The sequence below is a fragment of the Jaculus jaculus genome, chromosome 1 (genome assembly GCF_020740685.1).
Source record: "Jaculus jaculus isolate mJacJac1 chromosome 1, mJacJac1.mat.Y.cur, whole genome shotgun sequence".
NCBI lineage: Eukaryota > Metazoa > Chordata > Mammalia > Rodentia > Dipodidae > Jaculus > Jaculus jaculus.
This window is the reverse complement of record NC_059102.1, coordinates 76,710,528-76,736,230: the sequence shown is the minus strand read 5'-3', so window position 1 is coordinate 76,736,230 and position 25,703 is coordinate 76,710,528. Positions and strand designations below refer to the sequence as shown.

General features: G+C 39.8%; 1 protein-coding gene across 50 annotated transcripts in view; it reads left to right on the top strand.

The window, feature by feature from the left end:
- The window catches only part of Ptprd (protein tyrosine phosphatase receptor type D), a 2,343,620-nt gene that overhangs the window by 1,767,910 nt on the left and 550,007 nt on the right, over positions 1-25,703 (top strand). The window lies entirely within an intron of this gene.

Here is a 25,703-nt window from a genome sequence, read left to right as displayed (position 1 = left end):
ATTCTAGAAACACTATGAAACAATGTCTCATAAAATTCCTTAAGATGACTTTATGAAAAATGAGTAAAAGTTGGCAACCTATGATAAATATGATCTTCAAGTGTGACTAAGATATACCACATTTGGTAGATATAAAGCATTTCATCTTCAAAATCAAGAATATACAGTGTTTACTATCACAGCTCCTTACAGCAGAGAACACAGAGAAAGGCTGTTGACATTTGTTCCCCATTCAATTATAGGCAGCTAATAAACCACTCTTACATAGAGCAATGTTCATATATACCTTTATTTCACACCTTTGCCTCAATGTTCCCCATAGCTTCTCATCTAAGTAAAGGAGAATTAGAAAATTTGAGAAGAGTTAGAGACTTTCTTGAATGTTTACATGAGAAGATGCAAAATGGAAAATGGCATCTTGAGACATTGTTTACTGGCCTGTTTCATTTGTCAAGGAAAGTATCAACAAAAGTTATACTTTTATGAAATGATTTTGAAGATTAAGAAAGTAATATAAAATGAAAACATTCTGATTAAAGACAATGTCTGGGCCTAAGTGGATAGTATCAGAACTTTAAAGAAGAAGCAATGCCTAGGTTACTCAAACTACTCCATAAAATAAGAGAAGAAGGAATTGTACCAAACTCTTGTTTGTGAAGCCAGTATTATCTGATAAGAAAACAAAATAGAGATAAAACAAAAATTGTAGACCAGTCTCTCTGATGAACATAAACATAAAATTTCTCATTAAAATACTTGTAAACAGAATTCAAGACAATATCAAAAAGATCATTCACCATGGTCAGATAGGACTCATTCCTCAGTTGCAGTTGTAGTTGAATAAATGTAACTCATCACGTTTGTAGACAATATTTGGCCATGCATGGTTGTGCATACCTATAGAATCAACTCTTGGGAGACTGAAGCAGAAGGATCAAAAATTCAAGGCTAGCTTGGATTTTGTAGGGACACTATGTCCAAAAAATGAAGTATAAAGGAAGGTAGGAAGGAAGTAAGGCAAGCAGGCAGGAAGGCAGGAAGGAAAGAGGACTAACAGGAAGGAAGGAAAGAAGGCAGGAAGGAAGAAAGAGAGGAAGGAAGGGAGGGAAAGAAAAAGGGGACAAACATAAGCTACTTTGGTCACATATCAGGCCATAACCTTGAACTTTGCAATTTTTAAAGATGTTTACCAATAGGCTTGCATTTTCTCTTCAAATATCAAAAACTAGACTTTGTTTGCCAGAACTACTAGGTCAGTAAGGTTTACTATAGTCCCAAAGATCACTGAGCATATTGAGTTGTTTTTGGAGGTAAATTCTCAAGATTTAAATGGTCATGGCATACTAAAAGTAAACCAATGGTTAGTAGATAACAGGCTTTTCACAAGCTCACTTACCTTGATGATTGACTGTACCCCAATATGAGCCACAAATATAGTATTAAAAGAACCAGTATGAGTCAAGTTTTTCAACTTTCTCCCAGAGTGATGAGAGAGAGAAAGAGACAGGGAATGAGACAATGGGCATCTCAGGGCCTCTAACTGCTGCAAATGAACTCTAGATGTGTGAACCACTTTGTGCATCTTGCTTTACATGGGTACTGGAGTATTGAACCTGAGTCATTAGACTTTGTAGACAAGTACCTTAAATGCTGACCCATCTCTCTAGCCCTTTCTTTCCTTCTTTTTTCTTCCCTCAAAGTGTTGCAGTCAGGTTCGCATTGCTGGTAGAAATCACCCAACCAAGAGCAGCTTGTGGGAAACAGAGGTTTGTTTTGGTTTACAGGCTCAAAGGGAAGCTCCATGATGTCAGGGAAAATGATGGCACGAGCAGAAGGTGGACATCACCCCCTAGCCCAGTTAAGGTGGACAATAGGAACAGGAGAACGTGCCAAACACTGGCAAGGGGAAACCGGATATAATACCCATAAGCCCGCCTCAATAGGAGGCATTAATTCCCAAATCCCCATTAGCTGGGAGCCTAGCATTCAGAAAATCTAAGTTTATGTGGGACACCTGAATCAAACCACCACATTCTGCTTCTGTATAATCATACATGATGTAAAATGCAATGCATTCATCTAACTTTAAATTTTCCCATTTTTTTTTATCAATTACAATGATGTTCATACATCCCCATAGTCCAAGATGTTTTAACTGAGCCATAATACCAAAAAATAACCTCAAAAAAACCACAATGGCACAGAATAAGCATTCACACTACAGAATATGGCATTTGTCATAGCAAAGAAACATTCAGCCAATACAAGATTTGAAACAATCAAGGCAAACATCAAACTGTAACTCCAAGTCCAACAATTCTATCCAGTGACAAATCTCCAAGTCTGATAATTCTAACCAGCAACAAGTCTCTAATTCTGCCCCTCCAGCTAGGCTACTCACAGTCCTGGAAAACTTCATGGGGGCCAGCAGCTTTCCTTAGCAGCCATCTCGTGTTCCCATCATCTCCACTGGGTCTCCACAACAATCCATGGTTCATCCTCATGGCCCCATGGGGTCTCTTTGCAGGCAACCAGCAAACCTGTTTCACACTGTCAATAACCATTTCCAGAACACAAGACCATGTTGCAAATTCAATGACCCTCTCTTTACTACATTTCTCATACTCCACAATACCAGGTAGAGTGCCAATTTGTTAACCCAGTGGGGAATAAAGCTGACTTTGAAGAACAGGACACTCCTTGAGCACTCAGGCCCCTTCAAAAGAGTCTGCATTCTTCCTGTTGCCCAGTGCAGGTCAGCTGGCCCAATCCAAAGGTTGTAATCTCTCAATTGCAGCTGAATGGGCAGCACTTCACCCAAACATTTTTCTTTCTGTGCCAAATCCCTCTGCTCACACCAGTTCATTTCTATGCAAAGCATCCCTGAACAACTTCTCAGGACATGGACATAAAAGCAAGCTTCCCACAGAAACTGCTAGCCCAGTCCAGGCAAAGCTCTCTCTCACCCAGCTTAGCCAAGCCTCACAGTCCATAGTTTTTACTGCATTCAGGTGTTTCAACTCTGCCCAGAATAGTCCTTCAACCTGTACGAGGCCAAAGTTTCAAATCCTTCCACATTTCTATTGAAAATCAGCTCAAAAGGCCAAAGCCAGACAATCAGATGTCTAGCAGCAACCCCATTCCTGGTACCATTTTATGTTGCAGTCAGGTTCACATTGTTGGTAGAAATCACCTGACAAGAGCGCTTGTGGGAAAAAAGAGGTTTTATTTTGGCTTATAGGCTCAATGGAAAGCTCCACAATGCAGGAAAAATGATGGCATGAGCAGAAGGTGGACATCACCCCCAAACTCACATAAGGTGTACAACAGGCACAGGAGAGTGTGCCAAACACTGGCATGGGGAAACTGGCTAAAATACCCATAAACCTGCCCCCAACAACACATTCCTTCCAGGAGGCATTAATTCCCAAATCTCCATCAGGTGGGAACCCAGCATTCAGAACACCTAAGTTTATGTGGGATGCCACACCAAAGTAGGGTCTCACTCTAGCTCAAGCTGACCTGGCATTAACTATGTACTCTCAGGGTGGCCTCGAACTCATGGCAGTTCTTCCTCTGCCTCCCAAGCGCTGGGATTAAAGGTGTACACCAGCATGCATGCCTTTTCTTTTCTTCTTAATGAGACATAGTTTCACTAAATAGCCAAGGCTAGGGCTAAAATTTGCTGTATATAGCCCAGGCTGGCCTCAGAGTTTGAGCTTCCTGTCTCAGCTTCCTGAGTGCTGACATTGTAGAGGTGCACCATCATGCCTGGCTTCAGTTATGTCTAATAAGATGTTTTTGAATAAAACACACACATTATCATGTTTAAAGCCAATGGACATGAGTTAGATTCTGTTTGAAGTAGGAAGCGTATAATGGATGGTAGAAACTGTTGTTAGAATACAAATCCCAAGGTTAGGATATTTTACTGAAATAAAACTTGATAGTTTCTATTCCCACAGGGTTAATAGCCCATATATCTTATTAAAACATTTTCAGTCTAAATGTCAAGGTAAATATATAAAAGTATAATGATATCTTTGCCATGTAATTTTTCCTTTGCATTTCTCAGTTGCAGAGGCACTGCTAATCTACTTCTTTGTGAAGTGTGAGGGATATGGCTTGTGTTATAGCAATACATAATAACACGAGAGAGCTAAATGAGTCCAGGATAGCTGTTGAATAAAGATGGCATTTACCCAACACACACACACACACATAAGTAGGGTCTGTGTTCAAGAGTATCTCATATAGCACATTATAGCAAAAGGGGAAGACAAACATATTTAGGCCAGCTCTATGCTCTTTTCTTCATACAAATTCTGTAGAGATAAAGCTAACTGAAAAAAGATTTGCTGTGGCCATTCTGCTAGCATTGTGTTATTTTCATTGAGATTATTCTAGAACTTTTCATGTAGCTTTCACATCACCGCTAGAATCAGGCAGAGAACCAGTATTATTATGATTAACTTTTAAATGGGGGAAGTAGAAATCTTTACACCTAATCTTAACAAATAAATGATTGGTCTATTGTGTCTTGTAATAACCCTCCAAAACTTGAATAGGAAATGATTTTTAGTTCCCTTTATCAAATGTCTTATTTCTTCCTTGTGTCCATATGGGATTGTATAAATTGATCACTGTACAACCATATACCAGGATCCTAAATATCCCATTTTTCCCTCCCCTGTACCACTATTGCCTCATGAGAGGCAACGCTCTTCTTGTCCACTAGAAAAACACTCATGGACATTTTCATTGAAATTACCTATGTGGGTCAGAACAAAGACCCAGACATGATCTCCAAATCATTTATTAAACATTTTCTAGGAGGAAAGATAACCATGGAAGTTACAAGTACACATGATTTTGTAGCCTGCATAATAACCCAGGAAGATAATTATTATCTTCTCTATTTTAGAGATAACAGAGGGCTCACTTCCTGACATGAAACTCTCCACAAAACTAGGGATTCTGTTCTCTCAATACCAGTGAGATTTTCACTATGGATAATTCAAGAAGAGTAGAGTCATTAGATGATCAGATGTCCAAGTGTTTCTCTGTCCAGAGGCATGTAGTCGATATGGTCAGCAGATAGCAGGAGATGCTCAAGACAGGTGTGAATATAGAGAAAGGAGAAAGTGGGAAGGCCAGACATAGACTTTCTTCATCATTTTTCAGGAGGACACTACAATCAGGCTGATGTCCTGTTTGTCCCAGGTTCTTTTGGTTATACCCAAGTTGAAAAATTGCAAAAAACAACTTTGTCCTATTGTCACCATGTCTTAGAGACATCTACAAGAAACAAGGTACTTCTCATTCTATTTTGGTTTGAAATGGAAGAAATAATACCTGAGTTTACAACTGAAGGTTTCTATTAGGCAGGGTTGCATTAAAGTCATGGGCAAGTCATTGAAGCCTGAGCTAACGTACATGGTTACACAGGAACTTCTTGGTGGGGTGTGAATTGCCCTTTCATTTACAGAGACAATGGAGAAGTTCTCAGTGAAAACACTTGTTACCTTGATTCATTAAAACTTTAAGTTAGAAAGTTACATAAGTACTCAAAATGCAGACAAGGTGTATTGTGCCCTTCAAAAACTGATTATGCATAAAAATTTCTCTTTAAGGCCTGGCATTACATTTTAGATATGTGTATTTTCAAAACAGAGAATACAGTGTACAAATGTGGCACACAGATGTGCAAAATGTGATTTAGCGTTCATGTGGGATAACAGCAGACAGGTTCAAACCAGGCCTGTAGATTGTATGCAGCCAAGTTTAGCCATGAATGCAGCCCAAGACAAAGTCATAAGCTTACTTAAAACATTATGAGATTTTTATAATATTGGTAACTGTATGCTCGAGTATGCACTTTGTAAATGACAACATTGTGGTGTTATGTCACAGTGTTGGACATGCCTGTGAATTAAATCTGTGACTGATGGCCTCCAGACAAACAGAGCTTGTTTTGCCTCTCTCTCCTTACTTGTGATCACTCATATTTCTGTGCAGAGCTGCAGACCCAAGTGACTGACACCAGCAAGACCTGACCCTTCCAGTGTTTGGAATCAACTACCTATGCTATATGGAAGCCCTCCTTTTGTAACCATTTACTGGTGCTGAGTATAACTTGTAAGCCTCATTGAGGTGAAATAGATGAAAACAAAGAAACAGGGATAAACAACCATTTAATCATCACTTGCAGCATTCAAAAGTGAACAATGGAGCCATGGTGTGGTGGCACATACCTTTATCCCAGCACTTGGGAAACAAAGGTAGGAGGATCACTGAGTTCAAAGCCACCCTGAGACTACATAGTGAATTCCAATTCAGCTTTGGCTAGAGTGAAAACCTACCTAGAAAAATGAAAAACAAAGACAAAGTTAACAACAGGGAAGGGATGCTCAGCAGTTAAAGATGCTTGCTTGCAAAGCCTAACAGTCTGTGTTTGATTTCCCAGTACTTACATAAAACAAGATGAACAAAGTGGCATAAGAGTCTGGTGTTCCTTCGCAGTGTCAAAAGGCTATAGAATGACTGTTCTCTTTCTTTCTCTCTCTCTCCCTCTTTTCCTCCTTCCAACTCCCTCTCCCTTTCCCCCTCCTGCCTTCTGCTTGAAAATAAACATTTTTTTTTCAAAGTGAACATAGGGCTGGCTTAGCAGTTAAGGTACTTGTTTGTGAAGCCTGAGGACCCATGTTTGACTTCCAAGATCCCACATAACCCAGACCCGCAAGGTGACACATGTACAAGGTTTCACATGCACAAAAGGTGGCACATGCATCTGGAGCTCAATTACACTGGCTGGAAACCCTACAATGTTGGGATGTCAATTCTCTCTCTCTCAATCTCTCTTGTTCTCTCTCATTAAAAAAATTTCAGTCTGTTGGGCTCACTTAAAAAAAAATAACAGTGAACATATTTTTATGATTTGTGGTATGCCAAGTGCCTTCTTAGTAATGAGGGCTAAACTTATTCACTCCTAACTTTGGAAAGAGAATATGCTATAAAAAAAAAAAAAGAGAGAGAGAGAGAGAGAGAGAGAAAATAAGAAAATAACAAAACAAATCATGTAAGCATAGCAGCTAGAATAAGATAAATAAAAGGGCAACAGGGTAGTGGCAATGGAGTGATATTTTATGCCACAGGGCTACAGTGTGCATCCATGTATATAAGATTCCTTCATTTAATATTTAGTGGCTGCTTTTACAAAGCTGGTGTGCTGTGAGACATAGGATGAATAGGACCAAGTCCCTACCCTCCAGGAGCCCATAGCTCACTAGAGAACCTTACCACCTGCTCCATTAGGTAGACAGATAAAAAGTCTCAGGGAATATTGCTACAGTGACATTGAACAGTGACCAATCTGAACAGATTGTTAGTATTCCAAAACACACAGTGGTTTCCATAAAATAATTCCAATTTCAAGTAAACATTTTCAGCTGGTGAGTAACTCTATTTTCCCCTGACAACACTCATATTTGAGGGTTTCCTTAATGCAACGATGACTTGTTTTTCTAGTTAGCTGCCAAAGATTGTTTGGGTCTTTATTGAAATGTACTTGCTTAGCACATCCAGAACAACTTGGCTGGTTTCTTGTTGTTGTACTTGAAAATGTGCCTCCGGTACTGAAAAATTTGTTCTTTCTGAAAAGGGTGGACTGTCCCTGGATGATTTTCATTAACATTAAAGATAAAAAAGAATTACAGAATTTTCAAGTGATAACAGAACATTTATTGACAAGATTTCTGTGTATGTAGGTCGCATTTGGAAGCTGTGACATTGATCTCATTTCTATAGTACCTTGTGTGCGGGGCTCCTTCCCACTCAGGTAGTGCCGAGGGAAGGACCAGGCCTGCTGGTTCCTCCCTAGGGGTTGAGGGGATGATGAGAATCGGACGACTCAGAAACCTCTCCTGGCCACCGAAGAAAAACCACACTGAGTCGGGAGTCTTTGCAATGCAGGAACAACTCGCTTTATTACTCTGAGCAGTTGCCTATATCATGTTGGGGACGAAGGCGGGGATTTTAGGGTGGGAGAAGAGGTAAGGGCCAATAGTAAACTTTAACTATTGAAATGGTAATTATAATTAACACAGGGAAGTAGCAGGCCAGAAGCCATTAGGCATCCTGCTAAGTCATAGCTGGCCAGAGACAGGTAGCCAAAATTTAGCTAGGCTCAGGAAGTTCCACTAGGCCTCACGCCTGGGCCTTTCAGGGCCCAACATCTCCCCCTTTTGTTTTTGAAAGAGCATTAGTCACCATGGCCCCTGTCTTAGGTTGTCCCCTCTGGGGATCTTACCCATCATTGAGTACCAGGTGTTTAGCTCACTGAGAAGCCACTCCATGGCCTGTCTTAGGTTGTCCCCCTCTGGGGATCTTACCCGTCATTGGTCACATGGAGGGCAGAGGAGGTGGCAGTGGGTCATCTGAGGAACTTAATTCCTGAGTTGCCAGCCTGTGATATCTCGACCTGATGAAGTTTTATTGCCTCTAGCCGCTGGTGAATAAATTGTGTAATTTTGTTAATTACACAAGGCCTGACAGTGAGGATAAGAAGGGGAAGGAGGGGGAGGGGTCCAGGTAGAGGGAGGAGGTAGGGTGAGAAGTCATGTAGGCCCATCCGCAGCAGGTAATCCTGGGGGTCCTGTCGCCTCCTCTCCATGTCTTCCTGGAGGCTCTTAATCTTGTCCTGGACGATTCCCAATTTATTGGCATAAAAGCAGCATTTTTCCTGTAAAAACAAACATACGCCTCCCTTTTCGGCTGTTAGTAGGTCTAGTCCCCTCCTGTTTTGTAGGACTACCTTAGCCAGGGAATCTAGCTTCCAGAAATGATATCTATATCTGGGATTAAGGTGGCTGGGAAATAAAGGCCCGTCCAATTGATGGGCAGAAAGTTATAGGCCATTTCGCCTTCGCAAACATAAGCCATTCCAGAAGGAAGGCAGCGTTGAGCACTGGGCTCAGTTTTGTTAAAATTACAGAAGGAAGGATGAAAGTATCTCACATCTATACTGGAATTATTAAGGGAAGGCGGGCCCAAATGCCCAGAGGAAACATTGGGAAAAGCTGCATAGGGCTGGGGAAGGTGGCTGAGCAGTTTTTTTAAGGTCATATGGGCAACTGTACTGCAAGCAGCCAGAGAGGCTCAGATCGGAGGCAAAGCCAGCAATCCTCTACAAGGGAGGGAGTTATTCAATTTAGCAGGGTAAAGGACCATTTTAGGAACAGTCCTCAGGGGCAGGGCACTCCCTAGAGAAGTGATTGTCAGTGTCCCCTTGTTCGGACAAATATTTTAGGTCCCTCGCTGGTACCCAAATGGGTCTTTTTCTTTTTACAAAGTTTTCCCATGGACAAAGATTTTATGAGCTTCACACAAGTTTCTATCAAAAACCTCCTTTCTGTTAGAGTTTTTGTATTTTAATTACTTCTCAGTATAAAAGACTATTAAAGCCAGCCAAATGGCTTCGACTCTGAATATACATAATCTTGTTTACATGTAGGTGCTACGTCTTGCTGCCAGAACGGCTTCCTGACACTGAATGTACATAATCTTGCTTACTGTAGGTGCTATAGTTTTGCTAAAGCCTTGCTATAGTTTTGCTAAAGTGTTGCTGCCGAAAGCCCAGAGCTATGGATACAAGTCCAGCCAAAATGGCTCCCGACAATTCCCCCTTTTTTATTTAATATTTTTATGAACCATGCCCCCCACCCCTGGGCCTCGGTGCAGAAAGACTGTGTCTGTCTTAGGTTGTCCTCTACGATATTTAGTATTCATTGGTACATGAATTCCATCATTCATGCCCTATCTTAGGTTGGCCTAACTCGAGAGAATCTTACCCATCTTTGACTACCAGCCTCTGCAGGGGCTTTAAGATAATGTCTCAGGAAACTGAGGTCGGGTCTGTAGGTGTATCCTATGTATTTTTGCATGGATATCCATAATGGATCTCAAAAAGCATTTAACGAGTATGGGCTGTAGACACAGAATAAGCAAAAGACAAACACCTGTAGCAGCAAAGCTTCCTATCTAGGAAGTGAGAATTCTGTTCAGGCAAGACAGACTTAAAAGCAGATATTAAGTCATCAGCAGCTTTAGCTGCATCAAAAGTAAGATGATTATTTTGTAAAGACAAAATCTCTGAATGTAACTGAATTAGATCTAAGGAAATATTATCGTTGTGCCAAATATCTCTTAAATGTATTTTTCCAATGGTCTTAGTTGTTATTATATATTTTTTAGAAGTACCACAAATCCATTGAATATCTACATGACATTCCAAACGAGTTTTAACTTTTAACCCTAGTATATAGAATATCTAACAGGTATCTATGTATGTATCTATGATAAGGATCAAGCCCAAGATCTTAAAGGGAGGTACAGTTTGAACTTTCTTGGGAACTACTTTAAAGCTATGAGTATGAAGGATAGTTAGACATTAAAAGTACAATATTGAAGTCAAAAGCTACAGCATATTTAAGAACTCCTGTTAGGCATGCTTTGTATATCTTTAGATTGAAATCTGAAACCCACCATCACACCTTAAGATAAACAGTTGAATATATTGGGGGCCATTTATTTAAATTATCACATTTTGCCCTTGGAGTCTAATAGATTTATAACCATCACACATTATAAGTTGTTAGACAAAATTAAAATATTTAGGGTAAATAAGGCCCTTTTTAGTTGGTCATGTGGGGGTATGGATGCCCCCTTTTGTTTTTGTAATTGAGACTTGAGAGTTTGATAATATATAATTTTATTTATTTATTTGAGAGCGACAGACAAAGAGGTAGATAGAGAGGGAGAGAGAATGGGAGTGTCAAGGCCTTTAGCCACTGCAAAGTAATTCCAGACACACGTGCCCGCTTGTGTATTTGGCTAACGTGGGTCCTGGGGAATCGAACCTCGAACCTGGGTCCTTAGGCTTTACAGGCAAGTGCTTAACCGCTAAGCCCATGATTATATCTTTTAATAATAGCCTGCTGGGGGTTGTATAGAATGCCTATGGAATGTGAGATTTTCCAGGTCTGGAGAAAATCTACAAAGGCCTTGCTTACGAAGTAGGGGCCATTATCTGTTTTAATTTGATCAGGCAGTCCAAGAGTGGTGAAACATTGAAGCATATAACTAATGGCATGTTTAGATTTTTTTTTTTTTTTTCCCGGCATGTGCCAATGTCCAGTAGGTGCGGGAAAAGGTCAGTGAGCCCAGTCACCACGAGATGGCGGACATCCCCCCTGTCCCCACCTGGGTCAGTCCAAGGGGGCCATGTGGCAGTCTCCTAGAAGGTGGATTGTCCGCCATTTCCCAGTAGGGGAGGGTTAGGCACAAGCTGCCAGGAGGGGGGGGGAGGGGGGCATCTATTTAAATTACCAAATTTCACCCCTGGCTCCCAATAGACTTATAACTATCATATATTATAAATTGTTCTTAATTTAATTTTAAAGGTCTCCACAGTCTTGACCAATTTAATATATTAAGATCTGTAAAATTAAACAAATTAAACACTTTTAATATATAAAGGCACAGGGTAAACATTTTTTAACTGGTATAAGGTATAGTAAGGAAAGACTAAAACAATGTAAACTGAACCATCATAACTTAAAATTTGTCTCAGTGCCTGTAATTTTAACTTGCTTGTGGTTTTTTAGCTTAAAATCTTAAGTCTCAGCTGGGTGTGGTAGTGTATGCCTTTAATCCCAGCACTCAGGAGGTGGAGGTAGGAGGATTACCATGAGTTTTAGGCCACCCTGAGGCTTCATAGGGAGTTTCAGGTCAGCCTGGGCTAGAGTGAAATCCTACCTCGCAAAACCAAAACAAAGAAAAAACAAATCTTTGATTTTTAAATCCAATATCTCTAGCAAAGCATATCAGTCTATTACAAATTTAACCTTGATTAAACTCTTTTTGGGCCTGGGCAGCAGAACGTAGCCAGCCCTTATGCCAGTAGCCCAGTTCCAATGAAGTTCCCTGTAGTCTTTCTTTCCTCTTAGAAAGCTTATAAGCTAAGCCTCGAAGTTTAATGCTGTCTGTTCTTAGAATTTTTAAACTTTTATCTGAATAGTCTATAAAATTTGGCTTACCATTCCAGAAGACACATTTAGTTGAAAGCATCAAGTTTATGCCTAATTCTTTAAAACAAAAGTTCCAAAAGATTAACATCCACATGGTCAGGTTCATCTCAGCTCATCAGACAGCTTTAGGTTTGCTGAGATAAACTTCCAGACCAGGTAGTTATGGAGGAAGGAATATTTATTGAAGCTTACAGATTCAGGGGAAGTTCCATAATGGCAGAAAAAGCTGGCCTGCCTTCATAGGCCCAAGCAGAGAGAGAGAGAGAGAGAAGCACAAGCCTTTAGAAATACAAAAGCTGCCAGCGAACCGAAGGGGAAGGGGAAGAGAAAGGGAACGAAGAGATGTCAACAAGTAAGTACAGGTTATAGAAGCAAAGTTTAGTGCACTAAATATGAAGACTGCCTCATAACTCATGAGGGTACGCTCACCCACACACACCGATTACCTCCTCAACGACTGCCTCTCACGGGGTGCACTAGTCTGTCGGGGTCCCAGAGCCCCACGTTGTGCGCCAGATGCGGGGCTCCTTCCCACTCAGGTAGTGCAGAGGGAAGGACCAGGCCTGCTGGTTCCTCCCTAGGGGTTGAGGAGGATGATGAGCGTGGGACGACTCAGAAACCTCTCCTGACCACCGGAGAAAAACCACACTGAGTCGGGAGTCTTTGCAATGCAGGAACAACTCTCTTTATTACTCTGAGCAGTTGCCTATATCATGTTGGGGATGAAGGCGGGGATTTTAGGGTGGGAGAAGAGGTAAGGGCCAATAGTAAACTTTAACTATTGAAATGGTAATTATAATTAACACAGGGAAGTAGCAGGCCAGAAGCCATTAGGCATCCTGCTGAGTCATAGCTGGCCAGAGATAGGTCGCCAAACTTTAGCTAGGCTCAGGAAGTTCCACTAGGCCTCACGCCTAGGCCTTTCAGGGCCAACACTTTTGCAGATACCTGGCTCAAGATGTCCATGTTTATCAGTAACATACATAGTATATGGACTGTTATCTTTTACTGCATTAAAAAAAATATTAAATAAAACTTAAAAAAAAAAAAAAAAGCACACAGCTCAGAGAGTTCCCAGCTCATACCATATAGTCATGCCAGTGGAGGGAGGGGAGGCAGACTTGCCATCTTTGCCCCAACAGAAAATAATCCACTCCTCTCCAGGCTCTGTGCAGTGACCTTCTTCCATTTACCTTGTCGCTGTCAAGTCCTCACCCTTTGCCATTCTTAGGAAACCCAGGCACCGAAATTACTTAAGTGAGGCTGAGGAATAGTTCATGTGGTATTAATGTGCTAGCTTCTGTTGGAGCTATGAACTGACTGTATAGTGGTCCTTGAGCTGCCACTCTGTCAGAACAACATTTATGAGGGCTTTTGGCCCCTGCTGTTGGTTGATCTCCTCACTGCTATATTCCACAGGCTGCCATCTTGCAGAAGCTGCGTTCCTACTCAGTGGTGTCTCAAGACAACAGTGCCAGCCTACATCACAAGCTGGCAACAGCCAAATACCCTCATTTTCTCACTGTTCCAAACAGTATGTCTGGACAGTTCTTCCTGTTCTGTGTTGGAGAAATCAAGCACCAAAATTTAATCCTGTTTAATTCTGCCTCAGGATTCTTTCCTCTGTTTAGTTATGCCAAGTAATTTGTCATAAATTCTCTTTTCTCCACATGACAGAGTCCTTCCTCTCAATAATGTCTTTATCTTATCATAGTCTTTTTTATATACCAGTTCTCACTGCTATGATCATGTCAGCTTTAAGGGTAAATGACAGACAGAAATGGTGCTATCAAAGTTACTTCCAAAGGCCATGCAAAGTCAATCACTGGATAAGATCAAGAACTTAGTTCTATAAATAAATTCTCAATACTTGCAAGTAATACATTCTGCCAAAGTCAAGCTCTACCCTAAGATTTCTGAGAGTGTCTCTGTTCCTTACTAAATATTCTGTTTTCTAAGGTAAAATTTGCTTCAGTGAATTCTAACTTGCTGATTCTATGGTGTATGCATATGCCCCATCTTTCTTTGGTGATAAGATACTAACATAAAACCTTATATTTGTCAGCTCTTTGGATTTTTCCTACTCTGTGAACTATTCAGGGTACCTTTTCTCAATAGGAAGTCTGTTTCCATTGGTAGTGAGTTTGTCTTAGGTTATACAGTTTGTTTGTGTTGCTTGCTTTGGACATGTACCTAAGGCTTTTTGAAAGGAATGATGGGGACATTTGTATGAATAAAATAAAATGACAAAACTGGCCTTGCCAACACCTTAATTATGAACCTAGCAAAGTGTGCTTATTTGATAATTTAAAAGGGTAAAAGACAAAACAGAGGGAAAGGAGGTGTCCCTGGTAGTATCATACAAGTTGACATAATGATTATCTTTTCTGCAGGCAGGATATAAATGAAATAGAAAGCATTTCACCTTTTGGCTGTTCAAAAATATAGCAAACTGCCTGGCATCCTTTTCTCAGTTCCCTCCATTCAGAAGTGCTATCAGGACAAGAAGGTCAAGTTCCGAGGCAGTCAGAGTGGTCACCATTGTCGGGTGATGGGAGTGGACCACCTTCCTCATGCTACAACATTCTCCAAAACAAAAACAGCCAGCATGTTACTGATTGTTGGACTCCCATGAGTATGTGTTATAACCCTTCCTATGGCCCAAGAGTAAGAATGACAAGCTCTTTGGAACCTCTCTTCTTCTGACAGACAGGTTTCCCAGAAACTGACCAGAGGACCTGGAGTGTTGCTACCCATGAGGTTGGGTGGTGAACCAAAAGAATTTGGAAAAGTTGAGAATTGGGAAATAAAGTAGTGGATACATATTTTCTTTCCCTTTACTTCATGAGAGATTTTTTCCCCCTTGTAACTTCAGTTCCAATCAAGCACATTTCACTCCAGATAAGAAATCCAGACCCCTCTTCTAGCCAGACTTTGTGTGCATTAGGAGAAAAATGGAAGGTAACATAACATTATCTCCTCCCTTGAAATGTGTAGTTTTGTTGTAAGGTTTTCTAAGGACCTTTTTTAAATCTTCTGTATGAGATTGTATTTACAATGCAGCTAGTTAGTTGTTCTAATATAATTTGGAGTAGGGTCAGCTAGAGTCTATTTTTTGTTTTGCTTTCTTTTGTTTTTAACTGTTTGGAAAAGACATATACCTAAACAGAGTTGTGACTAATTCTCTCCCCTAAAAGAGCAGCCAGAAACAGAGGCATCTGGAATAGAAAGCTGAAATGTCCCAGAAGCTTGCTGGGTTTGCACTTGGATGTCCAGTAAATTTCATGTAATTACAGCTGCCTGCTGAAGGAGGCCTGCTGTCTCTGCAGGCTGCTAGGACCTTGGCTATGACCAGAAGGGAAGTAGGGAGGATTCAAGCTCCCCCAAACAGTGTTAGCAGCTAGGATCTTCCTTCAGAACCTCCCACTGTTAGAATAAGCCAGCTTCCACAGAATGGAATTAAAGCACATGGAAATTTAGGTAAGATAGCACCACCTCTGCCCCCATGCACGTGTGCTTTAAATAGAGCAAAGGGGAAGAAAAGGGCAGCTAACATCTTAGGAAATGCCAGTCTGCCTTGCTGTACTGGCTTATTTTACTAGGAAAAATAAAACAAATCAATGAATTTGAGTTAAGTTATCACCATGGTTTACAGAATTACTTGAAAATATTGCCAGTAAAACAGACTGTTAGGAACTAGCCTATAGATTCTGATTCTAGAGTAATTACCTGTCAAATTGGAGTGTTGGGAAAATCTTTGGAGCCTTAAAAGAAATGGGTCTCAACATTCTCTTCGGAATGCAAATGGCCACAAGTGTGTTAATGTTTGACTAATAAAGGGTAGAGAGTGTTCATGTGTCTGCTGGGAACTCATGGAGAAAGACGTCTGTTCTAGTTGTGTACTGATCGTTTCTGTTCTTAGACTTTACTAAGAATATTTCCTTCTCCACAAAATGAATCCCCAAAGGCAAAAATTTTGAGCAATATCCCCTTCTCTCTCAGAAGTAGCAGTTTTGCTGTTTCTGGTTTAACTCTAATTTCCTTCCAAGGAAGAGATTTCTTAGCCTTACTTTCCCACCCAATCTTTTCTTTACTTTAGTGCCACACTTATTGGGGGCTGGGTGAGAATGTAGGCCATTCAGATGGCAAACTTTCTTCTTTTAGTGGAACTGCAGAGAATTAAAAAAAAAAAAAAAAAAAAAGGTCATTAAGGAGTGTTTGTGTTTGGATAAAAGGGTTTTCCTCCACATGTGCCTGTCTATCTCTCCTCTCTCTGTCTCTCCCTCTCTTTCTCCCTCTCCCTCTCTCTCTCTCTCTCTCTCTCTCTCACACACACACACACACACACACACACACACATTCTTGATGTGCATAGTTCACATACCTTACACAGTTGAGATCTGATGAATGAGCAGTGGGGTGAATGGGCATGAGTGAAAACTAAGCAATAACAAATGCTGGAAACATCACAGATCATGAAATTTGGGCTGCATTTCATTTGTAGCTACTACTCCAAAATGGAATTCAGTCAAAAGGTCATTCATTTTCACTTACAAAAAAAAATAAAGGCCGGGCATGGTAGTGCACTCCTTTAATACCAGCACTTGGGAGGCAGAGGTAGGAGGATCACTGTGAGACTACATAGTGAATTCCAGGTCATCCTGGGCTGCAGCAAGACCCTACCTTGTAAAACCAAATAAATAAATAAGTTTTAAAAAGAGCTGGAGAAATGGCTTAGAGGTTTAGCCCTTGCCTGTGAGGCCTAAGGACTCTGGTTCAAGGCTCAACTCCCCAGGACCCATGTTAGCCAGATGCACAAGAGGGCACAGAGTTGCTTTGCAGTGGCTGGAAGCCCTGGCATGTCCATTTTCTCTCTATCTCCCTCCCTCCTCTCTCTCTCTCTCTCTCTCTCTCTCTCTCTCTCTCTCTCTCTCTCTCTCTTTCTGTCACTCTCAAATAAATAAATTAGAAAAAAAAGTAATAATTACACATACTTTCACAAAGAATACAAGAGCTGAGAAAGAAAAAAAACAGAGATAATCTAGTCAAGTGATTCTCAAATTACACTTCTGAGTGGGGAAAACTGGATTATGTCACTTTAGGTACTATTTATGTCACTTGAGTAGCTTTCAAACATGCAGATACTAGAGCCCTAGCCCCAGAAAATTTTGCTGCTACAAGGGGACTCTGGGCATATATTTTAAGAGTTCATAGAGATTCTGATTCATATTCAAGTTGTAAATTACTATTTACAATCCAAACATTTGGACTCCTGACTTGATAGATACAATTATGCTTCCTGAAGACAATATACGAGAATATATTAAATTGGGAAATGTGAGATGCACTCTGTGTAGTTTGCATTAATTTCATAGAAAATGCTATACTCCAGAAAAATGAGGTTAGACAAAGTTCCATTATGGACCTTAAGGATGTTCCACCCGTGTATAAGGGATATCCCAGGACATTAAGCCCAGTGCTTCCCGTGAACAGTTTATAGTCCTGTAATAGGAAAATATATATGTGTAGAGGGTTGACCTGTGGCAGAGGCATGGAAACTAAAAAGTGAAAATGTACAGATATAGGTAATCAAAAGTAGGTGTCCTGTGACTTGTCCAATAAGGACTTGATCACAGACAGAACAGTCTTGCCCTTATTCATCACCTCTTTTCTGCACCTCTCTAGCACTGGCACAATTGAGCAGTTTGGTAGTTACACAATTAGAACACAAATTGTTCCTGAGAGAGCTGGGGGAGTACATGGATAAAAGCAAAAGATAACAAAATAACATAGACGTATATTCTGCTTTTACTTTCAGTTCCTATGAAGAAAGATTTTCCTTAGGGTCTGAGATTCATCAATCTAGAGATCCTTCTTTGATAGAGGGTAGAAGTGAAAAGTATGGGTGCCAAGGACAACTTTGAGGTGTCTGTTCCTGCTATCTTTACTGAGGGAAGGGGAAAAAAAGGACATCTGCTTCACCTGGTGGGCTTTTGTGCTTCTTCACCTCACAGATCGGATGGTCTTGGGTTTGCTCTTCTCCATCATGAGGTATAGAGTTTGTCTTGTTTCTTGTTCTTCATGTTGGTCTTAACACAGTCATATGGCACAAGAACTTGCCAACTGTTAATTAGCCATGAGTTCCTATAGACTCCCACAAACTCCATCCAGTATATGCTTATATCTATTGTATTTTACTGTAATCAAAACCAGTAAATCCAGCCATGGGTCTGCTGGGGAGAGGAATGGTGGTGCTTAAACAAAACAATCTCTTATCCAGTTTTAGAAGCATGCTTATTTTACCTTAAAAACATTTAAAAATGTTTGAAAGGAAGAACTATTCCTATTCAGGACACTGGAATCAATTAAACAAAATAATCTATAAGGTGAGAAGAAGTTTTAGGGACAGGTGGGCATTCAGCACACAAATCATAAATTGGGAACTGAGGGAAAAAGAAAGTAGTTTCATGGAGACAAGGCTCAAGGCTTAAATGTTTGTATCATGAGATTAAAATTTAGAATGGAAACATGGGCTCAGGCACTCCTCCATTTGTGGAGGGTCTTGGAAGGTAGTAGAATATGTGTGAATAGTTATGAAGTATGTACATAATCATGAACCATTGAGCTCTTTTGGGCATCCAAGTTGTGTAATCCAACTTACATTTTATTGAAATTAATTGGACCGAATAGTGAGGAATGGATTGGAGCCAATCAAGTAAAGAATTAGAACAGAAGGATATACAAAATTTATTACTGTAGTGTCCAGAAAACTTTACAGACATTTGTATGGGAAAGATAGGCTTTAGGTAGTAAGAAACAGAGACAAAACATGGCCCTAAAGAACTGAAAATGAAACAACAAAATGGTGTTTCTGCATGTGTAAAACAAGCACTTGATGCAGGATTGTGGGGTTCAGGAGCATCCCCCAGGCCTGTGAACTCCTGCATTTGTGTTCTTAACCACTTTTACAAAGAATTGAGAAAAACAGATTATGAGAAGGGTAAATAAGTTTATTTTAGGGAGAATTTGTATCCAGAAGAGTGCTAGAAAGGCTTGGGCAAGAATGAATTCCCTTCCTTAGCCAGCTGGAAAGGGAGACAAGATAATGGAGAGATAGGGAAATATCCAGGGGAGACACCTATGGAAGGGCACATGTAGGAGTCCAGGTCTTGATTTTTAAAAGTAACACTCACACACACACACACACATACACACACATGTGTGCATGTGTGAAGCAGCAAATAGGAGTTAAAGCCCTTATCTTCAAATGAAAAATAGCTAAGAGATTAGATACTGAGAAGCCCAGAGCTTAGATAAAAATCATACAGGTAACAACGTGAGAAAACATCTGAAAATAAAATGTATGTAAGAAGCAAGCAGGATAATAATACCCAGCCAAGCTGGGAAGGGGAAGAGCTTAACAAAGCAGGGACCAGAGGAGCTGGTGCCAGGAGAATATGGTGAAGAGACTGATTTTAGGCATGGCAGACCCCTTTACCTAGGGCATGAATCCAATTCTGATGTGCATTACAACCAGACTCAGGTGTGTAAAGGAGAAACCTGATTAGTTTGTGGACTCAAGGGGTTAACTCTTGAGGGGTCGGCCTACTGAAAAGTGCTCAATTGAAGAAGTATGGGCTACTGCTATTTAGGAATTGCTTGTCCCCATCTTGAGTGAGACTGGATCAGATGTGAGTTCTAGCTTTGCCAGGACAGGCAGGATGGCTTCTCCTTTCCCTTTGAAATTGTATCCTTCTTACCTGATTGCCTACAATGTTATCTTGCTCCTGTTGCTCCTTCACTCTGACTTTCAGTACTGTGAATGTGGAATCCTACCACTCTACCTCTAGACACAATTTAAAGCATTTGAAATAATAATAGGTATGGGAAGGAATATTTCTGTCTTGCTTTTAAACTTTCTCCTATAGTTCTTTAATATTACCAGTAATTTTGACACTTATCTAGTGAGTTTCAAAGGAAAGGCTAACTTGTGTTAACACAGGATTAGATAGCATATACAGTTTACAGATGTGATGAGATACCTAGTAGATTGTACCTACTTAAAGTTAAACATTCTAGTAACTATTAGAAATACCAGGGACTCACCTCTACACTTGTAATCACCTTCTACTCATTGCTGGCAGAAAGTACTCTAAACAAAAGAAGTTTATAAGAGGAAAGGGTTTATTTTGACTTATAGATTCAAGGGGGAGCTCTATGATGGCAGGCAAAAACATTCATAGAAAGATGGTAGGTATTGTCTTCTGTCCAACATCAAGTAGATAACAACAGCAAAAGAGAATGCTATAAACACTGGCAAGGGGAAGCTGGCTATAATACCCACACGCGTGCCACTAACAGCATGCCTCCTCCAGCAAGGATTAAATTCTCAGATTTCCATCAGCTGGGGAAAAAGCATTCAGAACACATAAGTTCACAGGAACACCTGAATCAATCTGCCACAAAACTGAATTGATTTTTTAAATTATTATTTTGTCATCTTAGAGGAAAAAAATGAAACTCTGCAATTAGTCTCATCAAGAATTCTTTGGAACTTTGAATCCATTCGCTTCTGTTCAGACTCCCTTACTCTTTGTGACAGTTGGTGTTTGTTATGAATTAGTGAGACCTAAATTCTGACCAAAGTCTGAGTAATTTTATCTTTTGCTGCGGCTTCAGGAAGAGTTAATGTAAAAATGAATTCTAACTAGTCACAGAAGTATCAAAGTAAATTTTGTTATGCACTAATCCATTCATCAGACTTTTTGTTTTTGATATCTGTTTATAATCCAGGTGTTGGTGGAGATACAAAATGTGTATATGCATAGAGTTTGTTGCAGTTAGTTTCTCATTGCTGGAACAAACACCCAGCCAGACATGGCACATAGAAGGAAATGATTTATTTCATGGTTATAAATTCCAGGGGAACACCATCAACTGTAGAAGAAGCTGGCTCACTTCCATAAGTGAAAGCAGAGAGACACCATCAAATGGCCAGCAAACACCAAAATGCACAAATAACTAGAGCTCCTACTGCTTTCCTCATACCTTAGGGATGGGTTCAATATCCCCTCGCTGCTCCCCAACCAAACACACCTTAAGTCTGACTCTAAGATCCACTCCCAGTGGTATGCCTCTGTAGCAGGGCTCTTCCTGCAAGGGACACAAACTGCCAACTTAATTTTTAATAAAATACCTGAGTCTATAATAGGTCATAATAGTCTATAATACATTCAAACTATCACATTTAAATTATCAGAGTTTAATAGGATGCTTATGTATGTAATTAAAAGTCAGAATGATAGGGGCAAAATATACTAAAGCAAACATGGAAGCCATGGGCAGAGTAAAGTCATTATATTTAAAGGGATTGTCAAAAACTGTACATAAAAAGTAATATTTCACATAAAATGAGCAATTAATATTCAATTATTACTCTTTTTCTCATTTCCCATCTTCTTCCGGCCCTTCAGTTTTTCATATATCTGTGAAGTATGGACCCTGCTCACAGCACTATGATAGTTTGAATCCAAGCAGACATGAATGATGTTCACATGCAGCTGAGTGAACATTTCCCTAGTATGAACACAAAGTACAAATTAAGTGACACCATTGAAGTGTTAGACAGGATGAGATGTATAAAATAAAGACAGAGACCAAAGTTCAAGGGTGGCTGGAAAACAGTAGTATCAGTGTATTCTATGACTACTCCTGGTAACTATGATGCCTGATCCAGGATGACCTGGATGTTACTAGTCATTTATAAACACCAAATTACATATACATGCACTTTCTACTCGGTGGAGATCAGCTTATGGTATATGTTTTTCGGAGGGTCTGAGAGCCATTTTCTGAAACCTAGTGAGAAAGACCCTTGAAAAACAATTCCACAGCTCTGTTAGTGCTTTCTTGCTAACAACATGAAACTTGAACTTGGTTGGTGAACCTGATTGGTGAACTTAGTTGGTGGCATGTCTTATTAGCTTTGAAAAGCTGCTGGGCTTTAGGTTTTCCTTTTTTTCTAGTGTTGAATCCTGAATCACATTCTCTCATTAAGGAGACTCAGTGGCCTCCAAGCAGTTGATTGCCTGCCATTAATGGTCTGCTATAAATCCCAGTCTTGAAAGAGAAAAGTCAGGCTTGTGCAAATGAAATTTTTGACAGATATTTCTTTATTTCTCTGTCATTCCCTAAAGCAACACAAACTTTGGTTGGCTGTGTAGGCAATAATAAAATAATAGTATGAAATTTAATTTCATGTTTATATTGTGTTCTATGACTGACATTCTGCAGATACTGAAACTAAAAGTTAGCCATCAGGAACTGTCTGGGATTCATTTCCATTGTGTGTCACATTCTGGTACCAATAAGCAAAATGAAGTCTCTGATTAGTTCTAGGTCTATGTAGAATTTCCTCTATTAGTGATTGACTGCTAGCTTTTTAGTGTCTTCTTATTCTTTCTCTGTAATTTAAAGTATCCCCTTACTTCAGTTCTGGTAGGCTACAAATACTACATGGAACACCAAGTACCTGCTGTTCCTGTTCTCTCATTCAGCCATCAGTTAAAAATCATGAAAGATGGAAGGGTAAAAATAAGCACTACACAACTGGCCTCCTCAATTACATTTAAAGTGATAAAGTACATTTATAGCTTACATTAGTAATAGAATGCCCATCACACTAGTAGCAGTCGTATTCTAAAGATGCTGTGAATTTGCAAAGATAGGTGGTCCCTAGATGGTTAAACTACAGTTCATAAAACCAAAACTGACACAATTTTATTGTTAGAAAACACTGCAAGTCACTGCTTAATGCATGCATTAATGGAGCTTCTTGACAAATCACCTGTTAAATTTTAGCTGACAGCTTGTCATATGTTAATTATAAATAATTGTAATATACGGCTATCATAATGCATGCAACAAAAAAATAGGAAAGGTAATTAGAGTATATCCTTTGTTTTCCCCCTTCACTTCTTGCTCAGAAGAAAAAAAAAAAATGACCCAGTGTTTCACTTGGGTTGGGATAACGCCAGTGGTTAATGGAATGCCCCACTCTACTAAAGAATTTAATGGGAATAGCCATTTGTCACAGTGGCATGCTATAATCTCCAGTAGCAGAGCCAATGGAAAATGGCATCGTACCATAACGTCCTCTATTCAGTGCAGGTGAGGGTGAGATGCTGTATCTGAACTGAGCAATCAGGGGAGAGGGTCTGGCTGTTTTAGGTCATTCCTTGGAGAAATATAGGGATTTCTTTTCAAAGAAGATAGTGCTCCCTGGAAAGCATTGACACTGTCTTGCTGTGGGGGTGAAGGGTGGGTTAGGCAGGGGACCAAACCAAGCCAAACCAAAACAAAACAAAATATGTCATTCATATGCAGACAAATAAGCATTGACATAGCATTGCTCACAATCTCTATCTACCTGCTTGCCTGGAAGCCCATCTGCTTATAAACAGTCTTTCCAAAGCAGATTCAGGCAAGGATTAGATATTCTTTTCAGTCACCTGGGTGCTGCATTTGAGCTTTCAAGTATAAGGAATGGGAACAAAGCCCCTAGATGTGTAGAGTCACATGTAGTGCAGTGGCACAGGGCTGTATGAATCAATAAAACATGGCACCTCAGTCACAGACTTCCATTCTGCTTTGCAATATATGTGAAAGTATAATGTCTGATTATTATATTGCAATAATACTTTAAATAGTAAGCAGTTGTTCAGTTGTTGTCTGATTGCTGTATCTTATCTCCCCAAGTAAATGAAAGAGTTTTAAGTTTAGAACAAAATATTTCTTTTATCTTTCTACATGCTGCCTCTGTATTAGGAAAGCACATTGCTGAGAAATGCTATAAAATTTTATCTGAGAAAATTTCTCAAACATTTTAATTTGTAGGGGAGAATGGTTGAGGATTAACAAACCATTATTATTTCATGTGTACATTTAATAGCAAGCTCATAATAAATATTAGACATAACATAGAACCTGTAGGGAAAGGTCTGATATTAATTTTAGCACCTTATGATATTGTTCACATGTTATTTGGGTGTAATCTGGGTTTCTTCATTCTAGCTGGATTTCCTGAAGACCACTGTTTTTCTCACAAGGAAAACATGGTTAACAACCAACCATGTATTGCATCCCTTAGTTTATAAGTTTTCATTATAGAAATAAAAACAGAATTTGAACTTGATAGCATCTAAGTGCAAAATTGTAGACTGCCATCGTGGCCAAATTACATATCCCCTCTGGCTTTGTTTCCTCACTTCTGAAGGGACTAATAATACTCATCCAGAAAGACAGTCATTAATGCTAGAGATAAAGCAAATGACTTTTGTACTTGTAAAGTAGTCACAGAATCAAAATAATTTTTTTTTCCTGCTTTCTTTTATGGAAAGTGTAGTGCTATACTCAAGACCCAGTATAGGACTTGATCTGCCTTTTGAAGATGTGCCTGGGTGCAGTGGGACATGCTGTATTATCCCAATACTAAAGTGATGGAAGTGGGAGTTGAATGTCAGCTTATAGGTTACTGTGTGAAACCATGTCTCAGTGACCCCACAAAAGCAAAATAATAGGCTATGTTAATATCCTATACCTAACTTTCTTGTTGCTTAGACAAAACACTCAAGCAGAGAAGCTTAAGGAATGAAAAGGGTTTCTTTCAGCTTATAGCTTCAAGGGGAATGTTCATCATAGCCGAGCACACATCAGCAAGAAGGAAGTAGCAAGACAGAATTCCAAGCAAGGCTGGTCTATAACAACTCAAGCCATACTCCCTGTGAGACACTTCCCCCAGCAAAGCTCTACTTTGTAAAGGTTTCACAACTTTCCCCAACAGCTTCACCAGCTGGCAATTAAGTGTTCAAATACATAAGTCTATGGGGCAATATTTTACATTCAAACCACCTCACATGGTTATCATGATGCTTAGTTCATAATACAATGGAAACAACTCTGACTCTTATTGTCATCATGATAATTTTTGGCGTTTTAGTATGTTTCTTGATAAATGAGAAGAAAATATTTCAAGTACTTCTAGGAATGAACTGTCTTGGATAGGGACCAAAACAGACTCACACTCATTGTATGCTGAATTATGCACAAGAGGGGGTTGTGCATAGCATAGCTCTGTTCTATTTATCACAGAATGTTAGAGCTGGCAGAGAATTAAGAAAATGTCTACTTCTATTGATGCAGGATTTGGGGTTCAGGAAGGGCTTATGACACCCCAGCTTTTGGGTCCATGTCTATTTTAACAAAGAATTGAAAAAAATACTGAGAAGGTTAAATTGTGAGTTATTGAAATTATTTAGGGAAAATGAGGTTTATTTAGGAAAAATTAGGATACAAGGAGGAGGCTAGCTGAGAGACTCAAACCAGAGCTGGAAAGGGATACAGAAGTCAGGGAGAATCTCTATAACAGAGAAATAGACAGCCACATTTGGAAGGAAAAATATCCCTTGACACAAAACAACACAGAGGATTAAGAAAATTTAAAGGACTCGAGAGATCAGAGGTCATACATGTAAGAGTGAGGAAATACCAAAGGCCAGAATCAGGAATTTCAGGTCCCAAAATAACAAATAGCCAAGAAAGTTAAGAGAGTTATGACAC